This window comes from Schistocerca americana, chromosome 9 (assembly GCF_021461395.2).
Source record: "Schistocerca americana isolate TAMUIC-IGC-003095 chromosome 9, iqSchAmer2.1, whole genome shotgun sequence".
Lineage (NCBI taxonomy): Eukaryota > Metazoa > Arthropoda > Insecta > Orthoptera > Acrididae > Schistocerca > Schistocerca americana.
In genome coordinates, this window is record NC_060127.1 from 84,754,565 (window position 1) to 84,779,936 (window position 25,372).

The 25,372-nt window shown below is 43.3% G+C and overlaps 1 protein-coding gene and 1 pseudogene across 2 annotated transcripts in view; one reads left to right on the top strand and one right to left on the bottom strand.

The window, feature by feature from the left end:
* The window catches only part of LOC124551010, a 44,489-nt gene extending 33,670 nt beyond the window's left edge, over window positions 1–10,819 (bottom strand). The window contains exon 1 of one of the 2 annotated variants that reach the window (XM_047125854.1): window positions 10,739–10,819. The gene's annotated coding sequence lies outside the window, so the exon portion shown is untranslated. Of the gene's footprint in view, window positions 1–10,734 lie in introns of both variants that reach the window. The other variant, XM_047125853.1, reaches the window with a different exon arrangement.
* Window positions 10,820–23,339: 12,520 nt separating this feature from the next.
* LOC124551640 lies at window positions 23,340–23,457 on the top strand (annotated as a pseudogene).
* Window positions 23,458–25,372: the final 1,915 nt, after the last annotated feature.

The following is a 25,372-nucleotide window of genomic DNA, read 5'->3' on the forward strand; positions in this document are numbered from 1 at the left end:
GAAGAACTATACGAACACACAGAGAAAATAACAGACCAAATCAGGAGACGAAGACTACAGTTTTACGGACACCTCAGCAGAATGGCACCACACAGGATAACGAGATAGAACTTGCACTGGGTTAGCTCAAGGAAAAACAACAAATGGATGAATGAAGTAAGAAATGACACAAAACAACTCAACATCGCACAGGAAACAATACAAAACAAAACACTCCTTAGGATCCTGATCGCAAGAAACAAACTACAAGAGACACCACACAACAAACGAACACAATGGACCGAACAGAGACGACAAGAACACAGCCAGAGGATAAAGGAACACTGGGCGAACAGGAAAAAAGAGGAGCCGAAGAGAAAACAGGACCTAAAGTGGACCGAAGAACGGAAGCAGAAACACAGCACACGAATCAGGGAAGTTTGGGTAGAACGTAAAGAGAAAACAACAGGGAAATGAGGAAATGGACATAAAGTTTAGCCTAAACGTTTAGACTAGAATTCATGTCCATTTCCCTATTTCCTATTCCCTATACATATATAGAGTTGGTTTCATTTTAAAATTACTAAGTATTGTGTCTACTAGGATACTGCAAAGTAATGTTAGATCATTATTGAAACTGTCTATATTGTGATTTCTTAGTGTAATATTTTTGTATTGAGGATTTTGCTATGAGAATTTTCGAGAAGTTTAGAAGTTTTGACCGTAAACTTAAAGGAAGTTGTGAATATGATAAATATGCTCGACTTTTGTACTATCTATATTACCATATTCTTTGTAAGCCTGTACTTGAGACCACAGACATTGGTCAGAGAGGTTATTTCTTTTGAAGAGACTAACAGTAGTGTGTGCTGGACAGTCTGGCAAAGTACTTGTTTTGAAAAGGATGGAAACTAGCCTGCCATATAGTGGGGCAGCATTATTTACGAAGGATTTGGTAATAATATCTTTTGAGAAAAATTTTGTGTAAATGAGATGATATGAATGCAAGAATGAGAAAAGCCAATTTTAAGAAAATCCAGTCCGTTTAATATTTTTAACTGTGTAGTTTCTCATTCTTAGAACATTGTGTGTGGTTGAAGTTTGCTGTAAAAATCTTGTAATGCATGATATTGTTTAGTCTTATAGTTGAAACAAGTTTCATGGAAAGTAATTGTACACAGGATAGTTATTAAGAAATATTTTGCTTGTTCGTCTAAGTACGAAACTTTCTGAAGAGGTGTATTATCATGGCTTAATGAGCCATAAATAAACTTGGGATCTTGGTTCTCTTTGATCAGCCATTAAGATTAGTTCCCTTTTTCATTTACTTTCATGACCGTGGTTTTGCATACTCGCGTTGCACATCGATAGTTGTTTACTGAGAAGCGTTTTTGTAAAAATTTTTGAGGTACCGTCTTTCATTGCACATTGTAAGTACGGCAAACTAAATTTGGTTTTGGACAGTTATATCAATATTCCTACTAGTTACAGGTTGCAGAGTAGACGAGTGTTCCGTGCACAAGATATGCCAATAAATTTAATTACCATCATAGTTCACGTCCATTCTAAGACACAGTGATTGTCAGAGTGTTATTTGTGAATATATTAGTATCAGTTCTGGCGCTTAATACCAGTAGAAGATTTCACTGAAGTGGTATGTTGTGAATTTACTGTTTTCTCATAAAATCAGATGCGTCAAATTTATCTTCATTTGCTCTTTAATTACAGTAACACCTCTGGTACAGTGATTGTTTGCAAGGCTAAAGATAAAGGTTAGCAATATTCGGGGCCAAGATTTCAATCAGAGTCATTTGTTTTCGTGTCAGATAGCACGTATAAATTTCATTGAAAATTGATTGCTTTCTCGTCGGCTAGTCTGAATTTCGCGTCGTGTAGCACACAATTCCATTCAAAATAAAATTTTTTACACAGTTCTGTTGCCTTACACTGAAGTTCACACTTTTCGACATCGCAATAAGTTTTATACATTTCTCAGATACCAACCAGACACTTACAAACACGAGTTTAAATGAATATGAACACGTTTTAGTATTTGTTCGAAACTGTTGGCAGCATAAGCTCAAGCCAAATAGTAACAAAAGACGCTACTTCCCTGTTGTACGTTATTAGTTGTCAGCATATGCTTCATTTGTAAATGCTGAGTATTATGTGACCCGTTCTCGTGTGCCCCCTAAAAAGATAAATGATTTGAAATAGAAATATTACTTAGAAGCGTGCATGGTCTCTGCATATGTAATATTACCCAATTCTAGAAGTTGTAGGCGGTACTTAGTTCCGGGTCTTTTTTCTGAGGATTTTGTTATAAAGTTGAAAGGTATACAGGGTGAAGCGAAATTCGAGCACTCGGGCTTCGCGGCGCGACTATTCACATGCCAGCGATAAAAAAAGGCTGTCATAAAATTTCGTCCAGCGAGTGCATCCGGAAGAGAAAGCAGTTAAAGCGGGGCAATCTGGCAACACTGTAACCACATGTATGGTAACTACCTTCGTCAGCACATGTTAATTGTGCTCCACAGTTGGTGCATAGGGTAGAGTTTTGGGTTAGGCCATTAAAATTGCAACACCAAGAAGAAATGCAGATGATAAACAGGTATTCATTGGACAAATATACACTCCTGGAAATGGAAAAAAGAACACATTGACACCGGTGTGTCAGACCCACCATACTTGCTCCGGACACTGCGAGAGGGCTGTACAAGCAATGATCACACGCACGGCACAGCGGACACACCAGGAACCGCGGTGTTGGCCGTCGAATGGCGCTAGCTGCGCAGCATTTGTGCACCGCCGCCGTCAGTGTCAGCCAGTTTGCCGTGGCATACGGAGCTCCATCGCAGTCTTTAACACTGGTAGCATGCCGCGACAGCGTGGACGTGAACCGTATGTGCAGTTGACGGACTTTGAGCGAGGGCGTATAGTGGGCATGCGGGAGGCTGGGTGGACGTACCGCCGAATTGCTCAACACGTGGGGCGTGAGGTCACCACAGTACATCGATGTTGTCGCCAGTGGTCGGCGGAAGGTGCACGTGCCCGTCGACCTGGGACCGGACCGCAGCGACGCACGGATGCACGCCAAGACCGTAGGATCCTACGCAGTGCCGTAGGGGACCGCACCGCCACTTCCCAGCAAATTAGGGACACTGTTGCTCCTGGGGTATCGGCGACGACCATTCGCAACCGTCTCCATGAAGCTGGGCTACGGTCCCGCACACCGTTAAGCCGTCTTCCGCTCACGCCCCAACATCGTGCAGCCCGCCTCCAGTGGTGTCGCGACAGGCGTGAATGGAGGGACGAATGGAGACGTGTCGTCTTCAGCGATGAGAGTCGCTTCTGCCTTGGTGCCAATGATGGTCGTATGCGTGTTTGGCGCCGTGCAGGTGAGCGCCACAATCAGGACTGCATACGACCGAGGCACACAGGGCCAACACCCGGCATCATGATGTGGGGAGCGGTCTCCTACACTGGCCGTACACCACTGGTGATCGTCGAGGGGACACTGAATAGTGCACGGTAGTTCCAAACCGTCATCGAACCCATCGTTCTACCATTCCTAGACCGGCAAGGGAACTTGCTGTTCCAACAGGACAATGCACGTCCGCATTTATCCCGTGCCACCCAACGTGCTCTAGAAGGTGTAAGTCAACTACCCTGGCCAGCAAGATCTCCGGATCTGTCCCCCATTGAGCATGTTTGGGACTGGATGAAGCGTCGTCTCACGCGGTCTGCACGTCCAGCACGAACGCTGGTCCAACTGAGGCGCCAGGTGGAAATGGAATGGCAAGCCGTTCCACAGGACTACATCCAGCATCTCTACGATCGTCTCCATGGGAGAATAGCAGCCTGCATTGCTGCGAAAGGTGGATATACACTGTACTAGTGCCGACATTGTGCATGCTCTGTTGCCTGTGTCTATGTGCCTGTGGTTCTGTCAGTGTGATCATGTGATGTATCTGACCCCAGGAATGTGTCAATAAAGTTTCCCCTTCCTGGGACAATGAATTCACGGTGTTCTTATTTCAATTTCCAGGAGTGTATTATACTAGAACTGACATGTGATTACATATTCACGCAATTTGGGTGCATAGACCCTGAGAAATCAGTAATCAGAACAACCACCTCTGGCCGAAATAACGGCCTTGATACGCCTGGGCATTCAGTCAAACATAGCTTGGATGGTGTGTACAGGTACAGCTGCACATGCAGCTTCAACACGATACCACAGTCCACCAAGAGTAGTGACTGTCGTATTGTGACGAGCCAGTTGCTCGGCCACCATTGACCAGGCATTTTCAATTGGTGAGAGATCTGGAGAATGTGCTGGCCAGGGCAGCAGTCGAACATTTTATGTATCCAGAAAGGCCCGTACAGGACCTGCAACATGCGGTCGTGCATTATCCTGCTGAAATGTAGGGTTTCGCAGGGACCGAATGAAGGGTAGAGCCACGGGTCGTGACACATCTGGAATGTAACGTCCGCTGTTCAAAGTGCCGTCAATGCGAACGAGAGGTGACCGAGACGTGTAACCAGTGGCACCCCATACCATCACGCTGGGTGATACGCCAGTATGGCGATGACAAATACACGCTTCCAATGTGCGTCCAATGTCGCAAAACACGGATGCGACCATCATGGTGCCGAAGAAAATGACGTTTTGCCATTCGTGCACCCAGGTTCGTCGTTGAGTACACCATCGCAGGCGCTCCTGTCTGTGATGCAGCGTCAAGGGTAACAGCAGCCATGGTGTCCCAGCTGATGGTCCATGATGCCGCAAACGTCGTCGAACTGTTCGTGCAGATGGTTGTTGTCTTGCAAACCTCCCCATCTCTTGACTCAGGGATCGGGACGTGGCTGCACGATCCGTTACAGCCATGCGGATAAGATGCCTGTCATCTCAACTGTTAGTGATACTAGGCCATTGGGATCCAGCACGGCGTTCCGTATTACCCTCCTGAACTCACCGATTCCATATTCTGCTAACAGTCATTGGATCTCGACCAACGCTAGCAGCAATGTCGCGATACGATAAACCGCAATCGCGATAGGCTACAATCCGACCTTTATCAAAGTCGGAAACGTGATGGTACGCATTTCTCCTCCTTACACGAGGCATCACAACAACGTTTCACCAGGCAACGCCGGTCAACTGCTGTTTGTGTATGAGAAATCGGTTGGAAACTTTCCTCATGTCAGCACGTTGTAGGTGTCGCCACCGGCGCCAACCTTGTTTGAATGCTCTGAAAAGCTAATCATTTGCATTTCACAGCATCTTCTTCCTGTCGGTTAAACTCCGCATCTGCAGCACGTCACCATCGTGGTGTAGCAGTTTTAATGGCCAGTAGTGTAAATGACAGCTCCGCCAATACACTGTTCTTTTATTTGTTGAGTAAGCTATACTACCGCCATCTGTACATGTCGATGTCGCTATCCCGTGACTTTTGTTACCCCAGTCTGTAGCAGATTACTTAGACGCGGAACAGCGATTTTTTTGGTTTGAGATCGAATTCAACATATATACCTCCCAGTTTGTAAAGAATTTTGTCACACATGCACTCTGACCAGGTAAACACGTGAAGTGTCATGCGTCTCGTTTTTGAATGTTTTTTCTCTTTTCTGCTAAAACAAACTTGTAAGGAGTCCATCCATACCAGTTTGTTTTAGCAGAAGAGAGAGAGAAAAGATGAACAGTATTTTGGAACTGTTCGAAAGAGAATTTTGTGATCAACATTCTTCGTACGTAAATTACACTTCTCGAGCTAATATCGGTGCTTCTCCGTGGTTTACCTGTACGATAAAATATCTCCGTTTAACGTTTGCTAGTGTTCGTCTTGTACCCTCTTTTCAAGAAGCTAGCATTCCGTTCAACTGCACTTCGAAGTCATTTGTCGTTTCTGACAGGATTACAATGTGTGGGTAAACCTGACAATTTTAGTATATCCATTATAGATAAGAACTGCGACTGTGATTTAAATTGACAGTTTATGTCTGCAGTGGCTCGAAAATATGTTCATGTTTGAATAAATCGTAAAAAAGCGATTGGTTGCATATTTATTAGCAGATAAATCGCCTAACAGTTTTAATCTCTTCTTATTGAACTTCCCTTTCCAAATTTGTGCTTGTTCCTTCTTCTGTATGTGTCACTGAGCGAGGTGTGAAGGAAACCAACGATGATTTTGGATGGGGAATGAAAGTACACAGAAAATAAATGAAAAATTTGATATTTCCCTGTGTTATGGCGTCAGACACAGTCACAAACTTGGAAGAGCATTTAAACGGCATGGACAGTGCAGTAAAAAGGGGTTATAAGATGAACATGAACCAAACGAAAACAAGGCTAATGGAATGACGTCAGGTAAGACAAAGTAGTCGAATTAAATCAGGTGATGCTGAGAGATTATGGAATGAGAAACGAAAAGCAGAAGACAAGATTTGCTATGTGCCGCGCAAAATAACTGACTGTAGCGGGAGTATAGATGACATAAAATGGAGCCTTTCCGAAAAAGAGATATTTGTTAACATCGAATATAAGTGTTAGTAAGTCTTTTCAGAAAGTGTTTGTCTGGAGTGCAGCCTTGTACAAAAGAGAAACGTGGTCTGTAAGAAGTTTAGACAAAAAGAGAAAAAAACTTTTTAAATGTAGTGATGTAGAAGAATGCTAAAGGTTATGTGGAATAGAAATAGGGAGTAAAGATGTACAGGGTGCCCCTAACCATGGATTTTATGCAACCCACACTGTCGTCAAGTACCACATTCAAGATATTCATATTCTCTCGCTCACTACATCAGACTATTAGTCCTACAGAAAAAGTTTTCGCTAGAGATCGTATTTTTCCAATTAGTCAAGAAAAACGTACAAAACTTACCTTCCAACGAAAACTGTGCCCTCCAGCAATAATTTATGGCAGTATAAAATTCAACTACATTGAATTTCCTACAGAATGGCCTGTTCCTTTTATAGGACTAATAGTTTGCATAGTTTGCACACAGTAAATGAGAGAATGTGAAAGTCTCACACACGGCTTTTGAAGGCTTTGCGGGTTGCATTAAACGTACCAGTAGGGGTAGCTATATCACTCTCTGTATGGCGGAACTTGGAAATCTGCATCAAAACTTTCTTCGGACAACTGCAACTCTAATATATCCGAATTTAATTGGATGAGTGCAAATTCCTTCACACCATCTGTATCCGATATAGAAGTATGAAAATTTGTGTGTGGCTAGAATAGTCATACCTCACTATTTAGTAGTAAATCTATATTGAATACATGTGGTGTCAAGGAATTTGCAATCAGCGAATCAATGTCCAAGTATTTCATACAGCTTTGGGTAGACAGCAGTGCCCGTTGTTTCAGATATGCATGTAAATCTAATATATCCTTTATTTTTCATTTCCAGTTACACAATTTTTGAATTTATCACTGGTTTCTATCTTCGTTGACCACCTTTCTATCTATGTATTTGCGTCATCAATCCGTCGTCTCTGTGTCAGAACCCGCAACAGACAACTTCACAGATCTGAAAATGATGCAGGGAGATCGAAACTTATCATGTATTTTTCATAAATGTGAATCTGACACTGAAAAATAAACGATATATTAAAAATGTTTTAAATATCAATATAGTTGTTGTTCTTCCGCAACGAATATGTCGGCTACAGTGAAAAACAACAACAACAGTAGGATATACGGAAGGGTTCCTTGTGATATGCCGGTAAATTGTGTTCTCTCGTGTTTCCCATTATTTAGGTGCTACGTAGAACTATAGAAAATATGAACGTCATAAGAACCAGTAAAGACACACGTCTCCTCCCTATCCAAGAAAATTTCCACATACACATACCATTAACACTAAATTAACAGTGGCTCAATGCTCCAAACTAGTGTGATGGAGAGTGAATTGGAGGAAAAGGCGAGAAGCAAGGAGTGAATTGGGGGAAAACGTGAGGAGCAAGGAGTGAAAAAATCACATGGAAAAGAAAAGAGCCTTCACCATCCTTCACCCTCTTACATCTAAGCACCCATCCCCCAACCTCCCCCCCCCCCCCCCCCCCCCAGCCACTTCTTGCTCCTCCCGTCTTCCCCCATCTCACTCACTGCTTCTCACATTTTCCTCATTCTCCATCACACTACTATGGACATACGTCCACTCATCTACTCCCTCCTCCACCTACACTCCTGGAAATGGAAAAAAGAACACATTGACACCGGTGTGTCAGACCCACCATATTTGCTCCGGACACTGCGAGAGGGCTGTACAAGCAATGATCACACGCACGGCACAGCGGACACACCAGGAACCGCGGTGTTGGCCGTCGAATGGCGCTAGCTGCGCAGCATTTGTGCACCGCCGCCGTCAGTGTCAGCCAGTTTGCCGTGGCATACGGAGCTCCATCGCAGTCTTTAACACTGGTAGCATGCCGCGACAGCGTGGACGTGAACCGTATGTGCAGTTGACGGACTTTGAGCGAGGGCGTATAGTGGGCATGCGGGAGGCCGGGTGGACGTACCGCCGAATTGCTCAACACGTGGGGCGTGAGGTCTCCACAGTACATCGATGTTGTCGCCAGTGGTCGGCGGAAGGTGCACGTGCCCGTCGACCTGGGACCGGACCGCAGCGACGCACGGATGCACGCCAAGACCGTAGGATCCTACGCAGTGCCGTAGGGGACTGCACCGCCACTTCCCAGCAAATTAGGGACACTGTTGCCCATGGGGTATCGGCGAGGACCATTCGCAACCGTCTCCATGAAGCTGGGCTACGGTCCCGCACACCGTTAGGCCGTCTTCCGCTCACGCCCCAACATCGTGCAGCCCGCCTCCAGTGGTGTCGCGACAGGCGTGAATGGAGGGACGAATGGAGACGTGTCGTCTTCAGCGATGAGAGTCGCTTCTGCCTTGGTGCCAATGATGGTCGTATGCGTGTTTGGCGCCGTGCAGGTGAGCGCCACAATCAGTATTGCATACGACCGAGGCACACAGGGCCAACACCCGGCATCATGGTGTGGGGAGCGATCTCCTACACTGGCCGTACACCACTGGTGATCGTCGAGGGGACACTGAACAGTGCACGGTACATCCAAACCGTCATCGAACCCATCGTTCTACCATTCCTAGACCGGCAAGGGAACTTGCTGTTCCAACAGGACAATGCACGTCCGCATGTATCCCGTGCCACCCAACGTGCTCTAGAAGGTGTAAGTCAACTACCCTGGCCAGCAAGATCTCCGGATCTGTCCCCCATTGAGCATGTTTGGGACTGGATGAAGCGTCGTCTCACGCGGTCTGCACGTCCAGGACGAACGCTGGTCCAACTGAGGCGCCAGGTGGAAATGGCTTGGCAAGCCGTTCCACAGGACTACATCCAGCATCTCTACGATCGTCTCCATGGGAGAATATCAGCCTGCATTGCTGCGAAAGGTGGATATACACTGTACTAGTGCCGACATTGTGCATGCTCTGTTGCGTGTGTCTATGTGCCTGTGGTTCTGTCAGTGTGATCATGTGATGTATCTGACCCCAGGAATGTGTCAGTAAAGTTTCCCCTTCCTGGGACAATGAATTCACGGTGTTCTTATTTCAATTTCCAGGAGTGTATTTAAAAAAAGTGTCAACTCCATAACTATTTATCCATTACAATAAAGTAAAAGAAACTATAGGTGAAAGACAAGCTAGAGACAGTGTTATGTTGGCAACACTACAAAACACAATACACACTTACAAGTACAAAAATAAACAGTAAAAGTTTACGAAAAACTGTGCTGTGTAAAACGTAAGAAATGCATAGTTCTACAGTGCAACGGAAAATCAGACTAAACATTTCAGTGTCTAACGAAGAAATGCACCAAAGACGTGCTAACAAGCGGAATTTCGTGATGCAGGCGAGAAACCAAGCAGAAATGACTATAAGAAGAAAGAAACAAATTATTAATGAACTGTTTTCCGATCTTTTTCCCCCAACTCTTAAAAATAAATAAAGCTGTAAATATCTTTAAGTACAGACCACTGATGACGTTTTACCTCAATAAAGCGAAAGGCGTCTGGTGAAGAAAACACACCTTTCCTTGTAGTTGTAACGACGGAACAAAAATACCCTGAGGAACTGACTACAACTACATCGTTATTCTGCAATTCACACTTAAGTGGCAGAGGGTTCATCGAACCATTTTCGTACTCCTTCTCTACCATTCCACTCTAATGGTATGTGGGAAAAAGGAACACCTAAATCTCTCCGTTCGAGCTCTGATTTATCTTATTTTATTATGATGATCAATTCTCTCTACGTAGGTTGGTGTCAACAAAATATTTTCGCATTCAGAAGAGAAAGTTGGCGATTGAAATTTCATAAATAGATCTCGCCGCAAAGAAAACCGCCTTTGTTTCAGTGACTGCCACCCCAACTCGCGTATCATATCAGTGACACTCTCAACCCTATTGCGTGATAATACGAAATGAGATGCCCTTCTTTGCACCGTAAAGCGACTACGGACAAAGTGGTCACACAAATGAATAATTTACAGAAAATGAGCTACAACATGAAAACAAAGCGGTTTCCGACCCGAGTCTGTTTTACGTGGAAGTTGGCCTGAAACTGTGGTTGTACTTTTTTGTGTCCTGTTTATCGCAAGAATCATTTCCCGTTCAGACGATGGTAGAAACGCAAGAACTGTTGTTTCTAAATGAGAGCGTACACCCTTTGTAGACAGAATAAGCAGCACGCCAGAAAACACAGGTCACGTACTCACGGTATCAGATGGGGTAGTCTGTCCGGGTCCTCATGTGAGTCGCCTTCTTGCCACGGAGTCCACCGTCACACAGGCGGTCCCTTGTCCTGCTATCGCTTTTTGCAAACCCCCACCTCTCCAGCTGTGTCCACCAACCGCATTGCTGCCGAGCCTACCGTAAGCAGCTGTGATTTCGCAACGTCCTCCAGCAGAAACAGATAACCGGCGCTCCCGGAAGTTCCTGAAGCTGCTGTGTGGGACTGTGCATTGGCTTTATATGCCCGTATGTCTCTGGAGCAAGTGTGACGTGCTCGAACATGAGACAAAATGTGTGAATTCCTAAGGGGCCAAGCTGCTCAGGTCATTGGTTCCTAGACTTACACGCTACTTAAACTAACTTACACTAACCTATGCTGAGGACAACACACACACACCCATGCCCAAGGGAAGGACTGGAACCTTCGGCGGGAGGGGCCGCGCAATCCGTGACGTGGCGCCTCCAACCGGTCGGCGAGCCTGAGACGCGGATACCTTGAAGAAATAGTCGTTCACAGGTTGTGTGGGGATTAGAATAACCAGCAAACCCCTGACTCGTAAAGAAACAAACTTCCATGTATGCATGAGCTTCAGACGTCTGATAACAATATAAATGACATAATGCTTTAAATATTTGACGCTAAGCAAGAAAGCGGCAAAAATTTAGAACACGTTACAAATTATGTTTCAAGTTTGTTGACCCTAAATAACGAAAAGTGTGAGGTCATCCACATGAGTGCTAAAATCTGTTAAACTTCGAATACACAATAAATCAATGAAATCTAAAAGACGATGATGTTGTTGTTGTGGTCTACAGTCCAGAGACGGGTCTGATGCAGCTCTCCATGCTACTCTATCCTGTGCAAGCTTCTTCATCTCCCAGTACCTACTGCAACCTACATCCTTCTGAATCTGTTTAGTGTATTCATCTCTTGGTCTCCCTCTACAATTTTTACCCTCCACGCTGGTCTCCAATACTAAATTGGTGAGCCGGCCGGTGTGGCCGTGCGGTTCTAGGCGTTTCAGTCTGGAACCGCGTGACCGCTCCGGTCGCAGGTTCGAATCCTGCCTCGGGCATGGATGTGTGTGATGTCCTTAGATTACATGGGTTTAAGTAGTTGTAAGTTCTAGGGGACTGATGACCACAGATATTAAGTCCCATAGTGCTCAGAGCCATTTGATTTGAACTAAATTGGTGATCCTTTGATGCCTCAGAATATGCCCTACCAACTGATCCCTTCTTCTAGTGAAGTTGTGCCACAAATTTCGCTTCTCTCCAATCCTATTCAATACCTCCTCATTAGTTTTGTGATCTACTCATCTAATCTTCAACATTCTTCTGTAGCACCACATTTCGAAAGCTTCTATTCTCTTCTTGTCTAAACTAGTATTCGTCCACGTTTCACTTCCATACATGGCTACACTCCATACAAATACTTTCAGAAACGACTTCCTGACACTTAAATCTGTACTCAATGTGATGACTAAAAGCCGTATATTCAACTAAATACTAGGAATTACAATTACGAACGACATGAATTGCAAAGAACACACAGAAAATGTTGTGTGGGGAAGCAAGCCAAAGAATGCGATCTGTTGCTAGAACGGTTAGAAGATACAACAGATCTGCTAAGGAGACTACCTCCACTACGATTGGCCGTCCTCTTTTTGAGTACTGCTGCACAATCTAGGATCCTTAACAGGTAGGATTAACGGAGTACAACGTGAAAATTCAACGAAGAGCGATACGTGCGGTATTATCGGGAAACAGGGGAGGGAGTGTCACGGATATGACACAGGACATGGAGTGGACAGCAGCAAAAGAAATGCGTTTTTTGTTGCGGCTGATCTTCTCACGAAATTTCAATCATCAACTTTCTTCTCCGAATTCGAAAATATTTTGTTTGCGCCGACCTTCGTAGGAAGACACAATCATCATAATACAATAAGGGAAATCAGAACTCGCACGGACATGTACAGGTGTTTGTTTTTCCGTGCACTGTTCGAGAGTGGAAAAATAGAGAATTATTGTGAAGGTGGTTCGATGAACCCTCTGCCCGGCACTTTTGATTTGCAGAGTATGCACGTAACTGCAGATGTAGATGAATTCGCTAAGTGGCCTCATTATGGAACACTGTGTGAATACAGGCTGGGTAATTTGCGCATCATTTTAAGCGGACACTAGTTTCTCGCGCCTCTGATTGTGTTCTTGTTGTTGTGGTCTTCAGTCCTGAGACTGGTTTGATGCAGCTCTCCGTGCTACTCTATCCTGTGCAAGCTTCTTCATCTCCCAGTACCTACTGCAACCTACATCCTTCTGAATCTGCTTAGCGCAATCATCTCTTGGTCTCCCTCTACAATTTTTACCCTCCACGCTGCCCTTCAATACTAAATTGGTGATCCCTTGATGCCTCAGAGCATGTCCTACCAACCAATCCCTTCTTCTACTCAAGGTGTGCCACAAATTTCTCTTCTCCCTAATTCTGTTCAATACCTCCTCATTAGTTATGTGATCTACCCATCTGAACTTCAGCATTCTTCTGTAGCACCACATTTCGAAAGCTTCTATTCTCTTCTTGTCTAAACTATTTATTGTCCACGTTTCACTTCCATACATGGCTACACTCCATACAAATACTTTCAGAAATGACTTCCTGACACTTAAATCTATACTCGATGTTAACAAATTTCTCTTCTTCAGAAATGCTTTCCTTGCCATTGCCAGTCTACACTTTATATCCTCTCTACTTCGACCATCATCAGTTGTTTTGCTCCCCAAATAGCAAAACTCATTTACTACTTTAAGCGTCTCATTTCCTAATCTAATTCCCGCAGCAATACCCGATTTAATTCGACTACATTCCATTATCCTCGTTTTGCTATTGTTGATGTCCATCTTATACCCTCCTTTCAAGACACTGTCCATTCCGTTCAACTGCTCATCCAAGTCCTTTGCTGTCTCTGACAGTATTACAATGTCATCGGCGAACCTCAAAATTTTTATTTCTTCTCCATGGATTTTAATTCCTACTCCGAATTTTTCTTTTGTTTCCTTTACTACTTGCTCAGTATACAGATTGAATAACATCGGGGATAGACTACAACCATGTCTCACTCCCTTCCCAACCACTGCTTCCCTTTCATGCCCCTCGACTCTTATAACTGCCATATGGTTTCTGTACAAGTTGTACATAGCCTTTCGCTCCCTGTATTTTACCCCTGCCACCTTCAGAATTTGAAACAGACTATTCCAATCAACATTGTCAAAAGCTTTCTCTAAGTTTACAAATGCTAGAAACATAAATTTGCCTCTCCTTAATCTATTCTCTAAGATAAGTCGCAGAGTCAGTATTGCCTCACGTGTTCCAAGATTTCTACGGAATCCAAACTGATCTTCCTCAAGGTCGACTTCTACCAGTTTTTCCATTCGTCTGTAAAGCATTCGTGTTAGTATTTTGCAGCCATGGCTTATTAAACTGATAGTTCGGTAATTTTCACATCTGTCAGCACCTGCTTTCTTTGGGATTGAAATTATTATATTCTTCTTGAAGGCTGAGTATATTTCGCCTGTATAATACATCTTGCTCACTAGATGGTAGAGTTTTGTCAGGGCTGGCTCTCCCAAGGCTATCAGTAGTTATAATGGAATGTTGTCTACTCCCGGGGGCCTTGTTTCGACATAGGTCTTTCAGTGCTCTGTCAAACTCTTCACGCAGTATCATATCTCCCATTTCATCTTCTTCTACCTTTTCTTCCATTTCCATAATATCGTCCTCAAAAACATCCCCTTGTACAGACCCTCTATATACTCCTTCCACCTTTCTGCCTTCCCTTCTTTGCTTAGAACTGGGTTTCCATCTGAGCTCTAGATATTCATGCAAGTGGTTCTTTTTATCTCCAAAGGTCTGTTTAATTTTCCTGTGGGCAGGATCTATCTTACCCCTGGCGATACGTGCTTCAACATCCTTACATTTGTCAGCTAGCCAACCCTGCTTAGCCATTTTGCACTTCCTGTCGATCTCATTTTTGAGACGTTTGTATTCCTTTTTGCCAGCGTCATTTACTGCATTTTGATATTTTCTCCTTGCATCAATTAAATTCAATATCTCTTCTGTAACCCAAGGATTTCTATTAGCCCTCGTCTTTTTACCTACTTGATCCTCTGCTGCTTCCACTATTCCATCTCTTAAAGCTACCCATTCTCCTTCTACCGTATTTCTTTTCCCCATTCTTGTCAATCGATCCCTAATGCTCTCGCTGAAACTCTCTACAATCTCTGGTTCTTTCTACTTATCCGGGTCTCATCTCCTTAAATTCCCACCTTTGTTCAGTTTCTTCAGTTTTTATCTACAGTTCATAAACAATATATTGTGGTCAGACTCCACATCTGCCCCTGGAAATGACTTACAATATAAAACCTATTTCCTAAATCTCTGCTTTACCATTATATAATCTGTCTGACACCTTCCAGTATCTCCAGGCTTTAAGTGTATATCCGTGTAAAATTAAGATAGCCGCCACGCCATATTAAGCTGCCCCTAACTGTCAATAATATTGCAGTATAATATTAATTTTTAAAAAAAATCTTTAATGTTGCCGCTGCCTGTATTTTCGGAGTAATAAATCATACGATTCACTCACTTCTGTTTCCGTACTCATCTGGCCTAACATCCCACAATGTGGTCAATGATTTATATATTTTGATGCACTTTAGTAATAATGTCGTTCCGTCCTGTTTTGAACCTAACTTCCTTGGCCTGCGTAGCACGCGAGAGACGCTGAAGAATATTGTCCGTACCGTAGACAGACGACATTTCCGGGCAGCGGAATATACACTGGTGGCAAAAGAATCGCAACACCAACTAAAATGGAGATGTGTGACGCAAACGGGCCGACCGGTGTGTTCGAGCGTGAGGCAATACTGACCCTACGACTTACATTAAAAAATATATTGAACAGGCAGTAAAGGAAACAAAAGAAGAATTCGGAGTAGGAATTGAAATCCATTGAGAAGAAATAAGAAATTTGAGGTTCGCCCAGGACATTGTAATTCTGTTAGAGACGGCAGAGGACCTGGAAGAGCAGTTGAACGGAATGGACAGTGTCTTGAAAGGAGGATATAAGGTGAACATCAGCAACAGCAAAACGAGGATAATGGAATGTAGTCGAATTAAATCGGGTGATGCTGAGAGTATTAAAGTAGGAAATGAGACACAAAGTTGTAAATGAGTTTTGCTATTTGGGGAGCAAAATAACTGATGATGGTAAGTAGAGAGGATATCAAATGTAGACTGGCAATGGCAAGGAAAGCATTTCTGAAGAAGTGAAATTTATTAACATCGAGTATAGGTTTAAGTGTAAGGAAGTCATTTCTGAAAGTATTTGTATGGAGTGTAGCCATGTATGGAAGTGAAACGTGGACGATAAATAGTTTAGACAAGAAGAGAATAGAAACTTTCAAAATGTGGTGCTACAGAAGAATGCTGAAGTTCAGATGGGTAGATCACATAACTAATGAGGAGGTATTGAACACAATTAGGGAGAAGAGAAATTTGTGGCACACCTTGAGTAGAAGAAGGGATTGGTTGGTAGGACATGCTCTGAGGCATCAAGGGATCACCAATTTAGTATTGGAGGGCAGCGTGGAGGGTAAAAATCGTAGAGGGAGACCAAGAGATGAATGCACTCAACAGATTCAGAAGGATGTAGGTTTCAGTAGGTACTGGGAGATGAAGAAGCTTGCACAGGATAGAGTAACATGGAGAGCTGCATCAAACCAGTCTCAGGACTCAAGACCACAACAACAACAGCAACAACAACAACAACATCTACTTAAATAATTGACGGCTCTGTGCGACAAATTAGCTTCAATCAAACCTCTTTTCTGAAAGATACTGAGGAATATATATACACTATTGGCCATTAAAATTGCTACACCACGAAGATGACGTGCTACAGACGCGAAATTTAACCGACAGGAAGAAGATGCTATGGTATGCAAATGATTAGATTTTCAGAGCATTCACACAAGTTTGGTGCCGGTGGCGACACCTACAACGTGTTGACATGAGGAAAGTTTCTAACCGATTTTTCATACGCAAACAGCAGTTGAACGGCGTTTCCTGGTGAAACGTTGTTGTGATGCCTCGTGTACGCAGGAGAAATGCGTACCATCACGTTTCCGACTTCGATAAAGGTCCGATTGTTGCCTATCCCGATTGTGGTTTATCGTCAATGACTGTTAGCAGAATATGGAATCGGTGGGTTCAGGAGTGTAATACGGAACGCCCTGTTGGATCCCAACGGCCTCGTATCACTAGCAGTCGAGATGACAGGCATCTTATCCGCATGGCTGTAGCGGATCGTGCAGCCACGTCTCGATCCCTGAGTCAAGAGATGCGGACGTTTACAAGACGACAACCATCTGCACGAACAGTTCGACGACGTTTGCAGCAGCATGGACTATAAGCTCGGATACCATGGCTGCGGTTACCCTTGACGCTGCATCACAGACAGGAGCGCCCGCGATGGTGTACTCAACGACAAACCTGGGTGCACGAATGGCAAAACGTCATTTTTTCGGATGAATCCAGGTTCTATTTACAGCATCATGATGGTCGCACCCGTGTTTGGCAACATCGAGGTGAACGCACATTGGGAGCGTGTATTCGTCATCGCCACACTGGCTATCACCAGGCGTTATGGTATGGGGTGCCATTGGTTACACGTCTCGGTCACCTCTTGTTCGCACTGCCGGCACTTTGAACAGTGGACGTTACATTTCAGATGTGTTACGACCCGTGGCTCTACCCTTCATTCGATTCCTGCGAAACCCTACATTTTAGCAGGATAATGCACGACTGCATGTTGCAGGTCCTGTACGGGCCTTTCTGGATACAGAAATTGTCCGACTGCCGCCCTGGCCAGCACATTCTCCAGATCTCTCACCAACTGAAAACGTCTGGTCAATGGTGGCCGAGTAACTGGCTCGTTACAATACGCCAGTCAGTACTCTTGATGAAATGTGACATCGTGTTGAAGCTGCATGGGCAGCTATACCTGTACACGCCATCCAAGCTCTGTTTGACTCAATGCCCAGGCGTATCAAGGCCGTTATTACGGCCGGAGGTTGTTGTTATGGGTACTGATTCCTCAGGATCTATGCACCCAAATTGCGTGAAAATGTAATCACATGTCAGTTCTAGTACAGTAATATATATGTGAGGGTAATACCAAAAGTAATGTCTCCTATTCTTTTAAAAGTACATAATCCTGTTTATTTCTACAGTGGTTTGCATCAGTTTACAGCTTGAACATTTAGCTATTTTTCCACATCATCACCCCTTCTGTCGATGCATTTTTATAGATGCTGTGACAGTTTTTGAATGCCCATGTCACACCAGCTCGTCGCCATGCTGGTCAGAAAGTTACGAACTTCTTCTTTCACCTCGTCGGCGAAGCTGAATCGTTGGGACCACAATTGACGCTGACGGGTACTCTGAATCTCTGAAAATCTCAAACGTGCAATTCAGGACCGGAGAAGAGGGATGTTGAGCAAGGGCGTACACATTATCGATGACAACGCTCGCTCACACATCGCTCGGCAAACCGTTGCACTCCTGCAAAAATTTCGGTGGAACATAATCACCCACCCACCCTATAGTCCTCACTTGCGCCCAGTGACTATCACCTGTCCCCTAGGGTAAAAGAACATTTGGCCAGAAAGCGATTCAGCTCCGACGGCGAGGTGAAAGAAGAGATTCATAACTTTCTGAACAGTATGGCGGCGAGCTGGTATGGCATGGGCATACAGAAATTGCCACAGCGTCTACAAAAATGCATCGACAGAAATGGTGATTATGTCAAAAAGTAGCCATATGTTCAAGCTGTAAACTGATGTAAACCATTGTAGAAATAAACAGGTCTATGTACTTATAAAAAATGGGAGACCTTACTTTTGGGATTACCCTCGTATTATATATATATATATATATATATCCAGATGAGAGAAATATTTTCAATTTATTGCCGATTATCGTACACAGCCGATTATCGCTACGCTGTTAATATCACTGCAGCAACGCGATCGTTTATTAAAAAAGGAAAGACATACAAAATAAATAGTGCACTGTGCTAAGTATTGTTTATTAACAAATCATTCCTCTCTGTAATTCAGTTTAAAAAATCCACACTGTTCCATCATTTATAGTTCAAACATCACCTTCTCTCCGTTCATAAATCGTTTGCAGAACCTCAGCAATCATAATCAGTTGGTATAACACGTTATTTACTCTATCTTTGTACACCTTTTTTCTAACTATTATTACTTGAATCGTCCATATCTTCAGTTTCATACATCCGATGTGCAGATGAACTGACGCCATTTACTGCTTCACTGACTGTCGTCTGATTTTACACTGAAATTAATCTCTCTAAGCATAGCACCCGTACAACAAAGAATAAACACGTACGACACTCACATATACACATATTTAAATATTTTAGGCAGCATAGATAATATAAACAGTTCGGGACACGAATTTTTTCTGGAGGAAAAGAAAACTTTTATTGATGTATTAATGCTCTTAGATGATTTTTTTAATGATTTTAGATGCATAATTTATACAAAATTATGCACCCATTTTCAAAACATACTTTGTTCACTTGGCTTTATTTTATGGACTAAAAGAACTAATTACGAAATGTTCTCTATTGTAATAAACATCAAAATGATCGTTCAGTAATTACCATGCAAAAATAGCAATAACAGTATTCAGCTATACAGTGGAATATATAGCGAACCAACCACATCGAGGTATTCTGATGGTCGCAAGCTGCTGCGCACGTACACATTGACTTGCTGATAATTTGATACTGATACATCCGCATGATGAAAATATTCAACATGTTTACCTCAGGTTTCCATTGGGAAAAAATATTTGTGTTGCAGCTAAGACACTGTAAAAGTTAATGTGCACAATTGAAGTCAGAGGGTCTGAAAGGGTGGATTAAACAAACCGAAAGATAAAAGGCCAGGAAAAATCTTTCACAATCGTATCACCGATGGAAAGTCTTGGTCAGCGCTTTCCGATGAGGCATTAATTAACAAGTGAAGAGTAGTGGCCGTAACAAACATCCCTGGGACTAACAGACATCATTTCTGCACGGGATAATGTGCTGTGGTCCTTCTACGAAGACCTCAGTGTAATCGCTGATGTGACTAGATATGCCACATGACCCCTTACGTTTGAGGAAATGTCGGTGTCGCACTGAATCGAAGCGTTTCGAAAATGTAAAAGCTCCGAGCGGTCGCTTCCATTCTAACAGAGCGCCTCTATAAAATTCATAGTTTTGTGCTGCACCTACAGTGAGGCAGACGGACAGTCCCATTTTATAACATCTTTGGCCGGTCGCTGTGGCCGTGCGGTTCTAGGCTCTTGAGTCTGGAACCGCGTGACAGCTACGGTCGCAGGTTCGGATCCTGCCTCGGGCATGGATGTGTGTGATGTCCTTAGGTTAGTTAGGTTTAAGTAGTTCTAAGCTCTAAGGAACTGATGACCACAGATGTTAAGTCCCATAGTGCTCAGAGCCATTTGAACCATTTAATATCTTTGTAAATATTTTCGTCGACTTTTGACTCTATTGTAGTCACATACTTTTGCAAGCCAGACCACGTATTACCTATGATCGATGTTAATTGCTGCTTTCTGTTTTGTGTTTCAGGTAAGTCCCGCCCTACAGTCGAGAGACGAACAGTTTACTGATATTATCGGTGAGTAGCTCAGCACCGTGTTTCTACTGCACGGTACAGTCCAAAACGTGTAGATCAGGGGTTCCCAACAAAATTTTCTCGAGGACCCCCCTCATCGAGCATGATTGGTACCTTGCCATATCACAGTAACAAGTACCTAGAAAAGCCAAATTAAGAGTCTTTTTATACGTTTTCTATTTTTGGTACTTAGAAAAAACATTGACATATTCACTATCGAAAAAATATTGAGCTTAAAACTTTTCCAATTTAGCCATCATTGTTTTTGTTAAATTTCTGATTATTGCTCAAAATCTTTGTCTTCAAATCTGTGTGTTTAGTATAACAAACTCCTTAAAAAAATAAAAATTGTGTATGAACTGAAAATGTCAGGTAAAAATTAAAACTGAGTGTATTGGTCTTTCAAGTGTACTACACTTGAGACTGCATTGAGAAGACGTGTGTGAAAAATAAGAAAACACTAATTCCATACAAAGTATTATTTATTTGAAAAAATACAGTTACTATAGAGTACTCCATCAGTATACAGTTAGTTTTTATTTTCAGTTCTTAATGAGATGAGTTCAATCTGACCTTTGAGTCCATTATTTCTGAAATATTAGGTTCCAAACTTGAAACTTTCACTCTGAAATCTGACCGCATGTCGAGCCGATTCCTATATTTGTTTTTCATGAAACACGTGGAAGAAAATGTTTGCTCACACCGATATGTGGCTGCACATGGAAGGATATTTTTCATTGCCTTATCTCCAAGTTTCTTGTAGTCCTTGCCTGCCGATACCCAGAAGTCTGTAATTTTATCACCGATGAAAATGTTTATGATCGTACCAAATCTGGACAGATCCACAAGTTGATCTTGCTCATCTTCAGTGAGGCCTTGAATTTTGTCTATTTCTTCACAGCTGAAGGGATTTCGAATCCATCTGTCGTCAGGGTCAGGTTCAGGGAAATACTCTCCAAATGTGCTGGATAGGCTGCGTAGATGCTCGGCTACATTGATCTTGATCTGGTCAGGCAAACTCTCCTGTGATGACTCCAAGAATTGTCTTAAAGTAGAAAAGTTAGTTAGGGACTCATTTTCTATCCTTGACGCCCAGATCTGACACTTTTTGACCATAGCAATAATCTTATCCTCGTCCACCCCCGGTAGCTGAGTGGTCAGCTGGGTCGGAGATTTTCTCCGCTCAGGGACTGGGTGTTGTGTTGTCCTAATCATCATCATTTCATCCCCATTGACGCGCAGGTCGCCGAAGTGGCGTCAAATAGAAAGACTTGCACCAGGCGAACGGTCTACCCGACGGGAGGCCCTAGCCACACGACATTTCATTTCATCTTATCCTCAAATTTGAAAATGTCTACACTTTTTCCTTGTAAACTCAAGTTTAACACATTCAAGTGTTCAAACACATCAGCTAAGAACGCAACTGAGCAAAGCCAAGAGAAGTTAGTGAGAAAATCCGCGTACTTTGTGTCAAGAAGGAAGACACGAACCTCGTCTCTAAGTTCAAAAAATCTTGACAAGATCCTACCTCGAGAAAACCATCTTACTTCCGTATGAATTAGAAGCTGCTCATGCTCACTGCTGAGCTCTTTACACTCTAGGAAGAAGCTACACGCAGAAGTTAGCGTTCGCTAAAGCTCTGCTCATGCAGGAAGAGGCCAAAACGAAAAATCTGTTATCATATGAAATATATTTAACATATTATTTATTCTTATAGCATCTTGCGGACCCCTCTGGCATAGCTCGCGGACCCGTGGGGGCCCGCGGACAGCCTGCTGGGGAACCACTGAGCTAGAGGCATCAGATAAACCTGCATTATTCGGGAATCGGATCCTGATCGCCGTTACCTCCTGCGACGCATTACCGAACAACTATGACTGTTGACTAGTGAAGTCTTAACGTCCCGGCTGGACAGCGTGAATACTTATGTTCCAACTTGTCACACTCATCTTCCACCTCCTCACGAGCCTCGGCTCCTTTTACTTCCGCCCTATATCCTTTTACTCTCATTCCACATCTTGCTACTAAAATCTGAACATTATTCGTTAAAATACGTCTCTTGCCTCGCCTTCTATCCACCCCCAGTAACTGATTGGTCCGCGCGACAGAATGTCAATCCTAAGGGCCCGGGTTCGATTTCCGGCTTGTTCGGAGATTTTCTCAGCTCAGAGACTTGGTGTTGTGTTGTGCGACAGAATGTCAATCCTAAGGGCCCGGGTTCGATTTCCGGCTTGTTCGGAGATTTTCTCAGCTCAGAGACTTGGTGTTGTGTTGTCCTAATCATCATCACATAATCCCCATCGACGCGCAAGTCGCCGAAGTGGCGTCAAATCGAAAGACTTGCACCCCGCGAACAGTCTACCCGAAGGGAGGCCCTAGTCACACGACATTTATTTACCTCGCCTTCTTTTCCACGCATTACACCTTTTCAGTTGCACATTATACATTCACTTCCTACCTCTTTGCATTTTACTCTCCCACGTTTTCATGCTTACATTTTAAAACTCCGTTTCTCTACTTCTCCTATTCTTCCAGTTCCAGACAAAATAGATTACGAAATTAACAGAATGAAAGAAGCGATATTTCGCTTTTTCGCACTAGATGTTTTTGAAGTATCGAAAATGTATTCGGAAAGCTTCTACTAATACAAGCGTGTTAACGAATAATGCAGTTTTTAGGAAATCGACAGAAAGTGTTAATTCCGTAGAATTATTGCAAAATAATAATGTGAGAGGGGATATGTATAATTTGTGCATAGAGACTGTTGGAAATACTTGGCTTTACTGTTTCAAAATTGCGCTAATCGTAGTCTTTTTAAGCAACGGCCTTGCCGCAGTGGATACACCGGTTCCCGTCAGATCACCGAAGTTAAGCGCTGTCGGGCGTGGCCGGCACTTGGATGGGTGACCAGCCGGGCCGCCATGCGCTGTTGCCATTTTTCGAGGCGCACTCAGCCTCGTGATGCCAATTGAGGAGCTGCTCGACCGAACAGTAGCGGCTCCGGTCAAAGAAAACCATTATAACGACCGGGAGAGCAGTGTGCTGACCACATGCCCCTCCTATTCGCATCCTCAGCTGAAGATGACACGGCGGTCGGATGGTCCCGATGGGTCACTTGTGGCCTGAAGCCGGTGTGCACATAGTCTTTTAAAAAAATAAGTAAGTATTAAAGTTGAAAAATGTTGTAAACAGCATTATTCCAGATCACTCTGTACTCCGCTATAGTGATAAGGTTGCCTAGAATCCAAAAGTTGTTAGAAAATTATAACGAGATACAAATTAATATTGATTGCAAAGTGATTACTTTGGTCTTAAAAAGGTAATAGAACATGAGTTTCCTGTAAAGTTGAGACACAAATCTGGTACATTAAACTCAGTTGTCACACTGCAGGTTTTCGTAAAAAGATTGTATTTTGTCTCCATATATTTATTCATGTTCAATAGATCGCTTTTCTTCTCTTTATGAAGTTTGAGTGTCCCATTGTAGAGCAACCGAAAACCAGAAGGCAAAAGAATTTTTTTTTTATTTCGTGTTCACAACCATATTTCACAATATAATGTCGTTCCCATGGATGAAGCACGCTGTAATTACGACACACGGTTAGGCCTCGAGGATCGTCCCTATATAGCTTCAACCAGAGAACACCAGTAATTTTCATAGCAGGTGGCGTTGTGAAAACCAACTCAACGTATCCTATGTCCATGAAGCCTTCCATCTCCTGAATGGTCAGTTTCGAAGGCTCGACAAAGGCCTGAGCAATGACATTTTTCCACTGCAAAGGAACCATAACTTTTTACATTTTCTTTCTTTTCTCGATCATTGCGAAGCTCCTGTCCCAAGGTAGGAAACTATGCCTCGAATATAAAAGCTTTTGATGGGATTTCTGTAAAGTACTTTCACCTGACGAGACAGAAATAAAGCGCTAAAACTCTCCAGTTTTGTTCTGCCTGACAGTATCAGACAATACAGTCAGTTTGCATTCCATAACTTCTTCGAGCGTCACAGATTTCAGAAGACAGCAAACTTTTTTGGCTGAACCTTTCTTTGCGATGGATTCATCCCAGAAATTTACTGTGTTGTTTTCAGTACCAACGTCAAGAACCGTGAAATTATACGACGACAACTGTCTCTGGTACAATACCGTGGAATGCATCAATGTAGGACAAAGTAAAACCCGTTGCAGATCAACACATATAACAAGTAATTTGTTGTCCGTTTTAGCAATTTCTGTACCCTTTTTAGCACTTTGTGCGCTTGCTCTGCTTCTGCATTTTCTGTGTCGTACATTTCTATTTCGTCTGAAGCTGCGATCATAAACACTTGATACACTCTGCAGAGGTTGAGGTCGGGTTACAGACGTTCTTTGGAAGATTTATTCCTGCTGTAATGGCTCACCTGCTTCGGTAAGCTCGAAATGTGTTCCAGAGTCAGAGCCGTGTCGACATTTGATATGTCATGTGGCCTACTGAAATGTTTTCCTCGGCCGCCTCTAGGAGTGGTCATCTCACTTTCGAATTTACGTTGAAGAGTCTGTATTCGTTGCTGGGCGATGCAGAATTTGTCAAGCAATGTTTTTCGATGCACTTCTTTTTACTGGACTCCGAATTTGAAAGTAGTTCGTTTCCGCAAAGTATCCTCTGTCCTAATTTCCGTTGTCCTGGCTAGCACGCCAATTTCCATGGAGTTTATCAAGTAAACAGACTGCCCATTGTGCGTCAAGGTATGATATTCCTCGTACAGCTTTAACTCAATTTCCACGTTTACGTCCTTTCATCCTTTTTTAAACACACTTCTGCATTGCGTACATGATCCTGAATCGTGCAGTCAGTATTACTACCTAATATTCAAC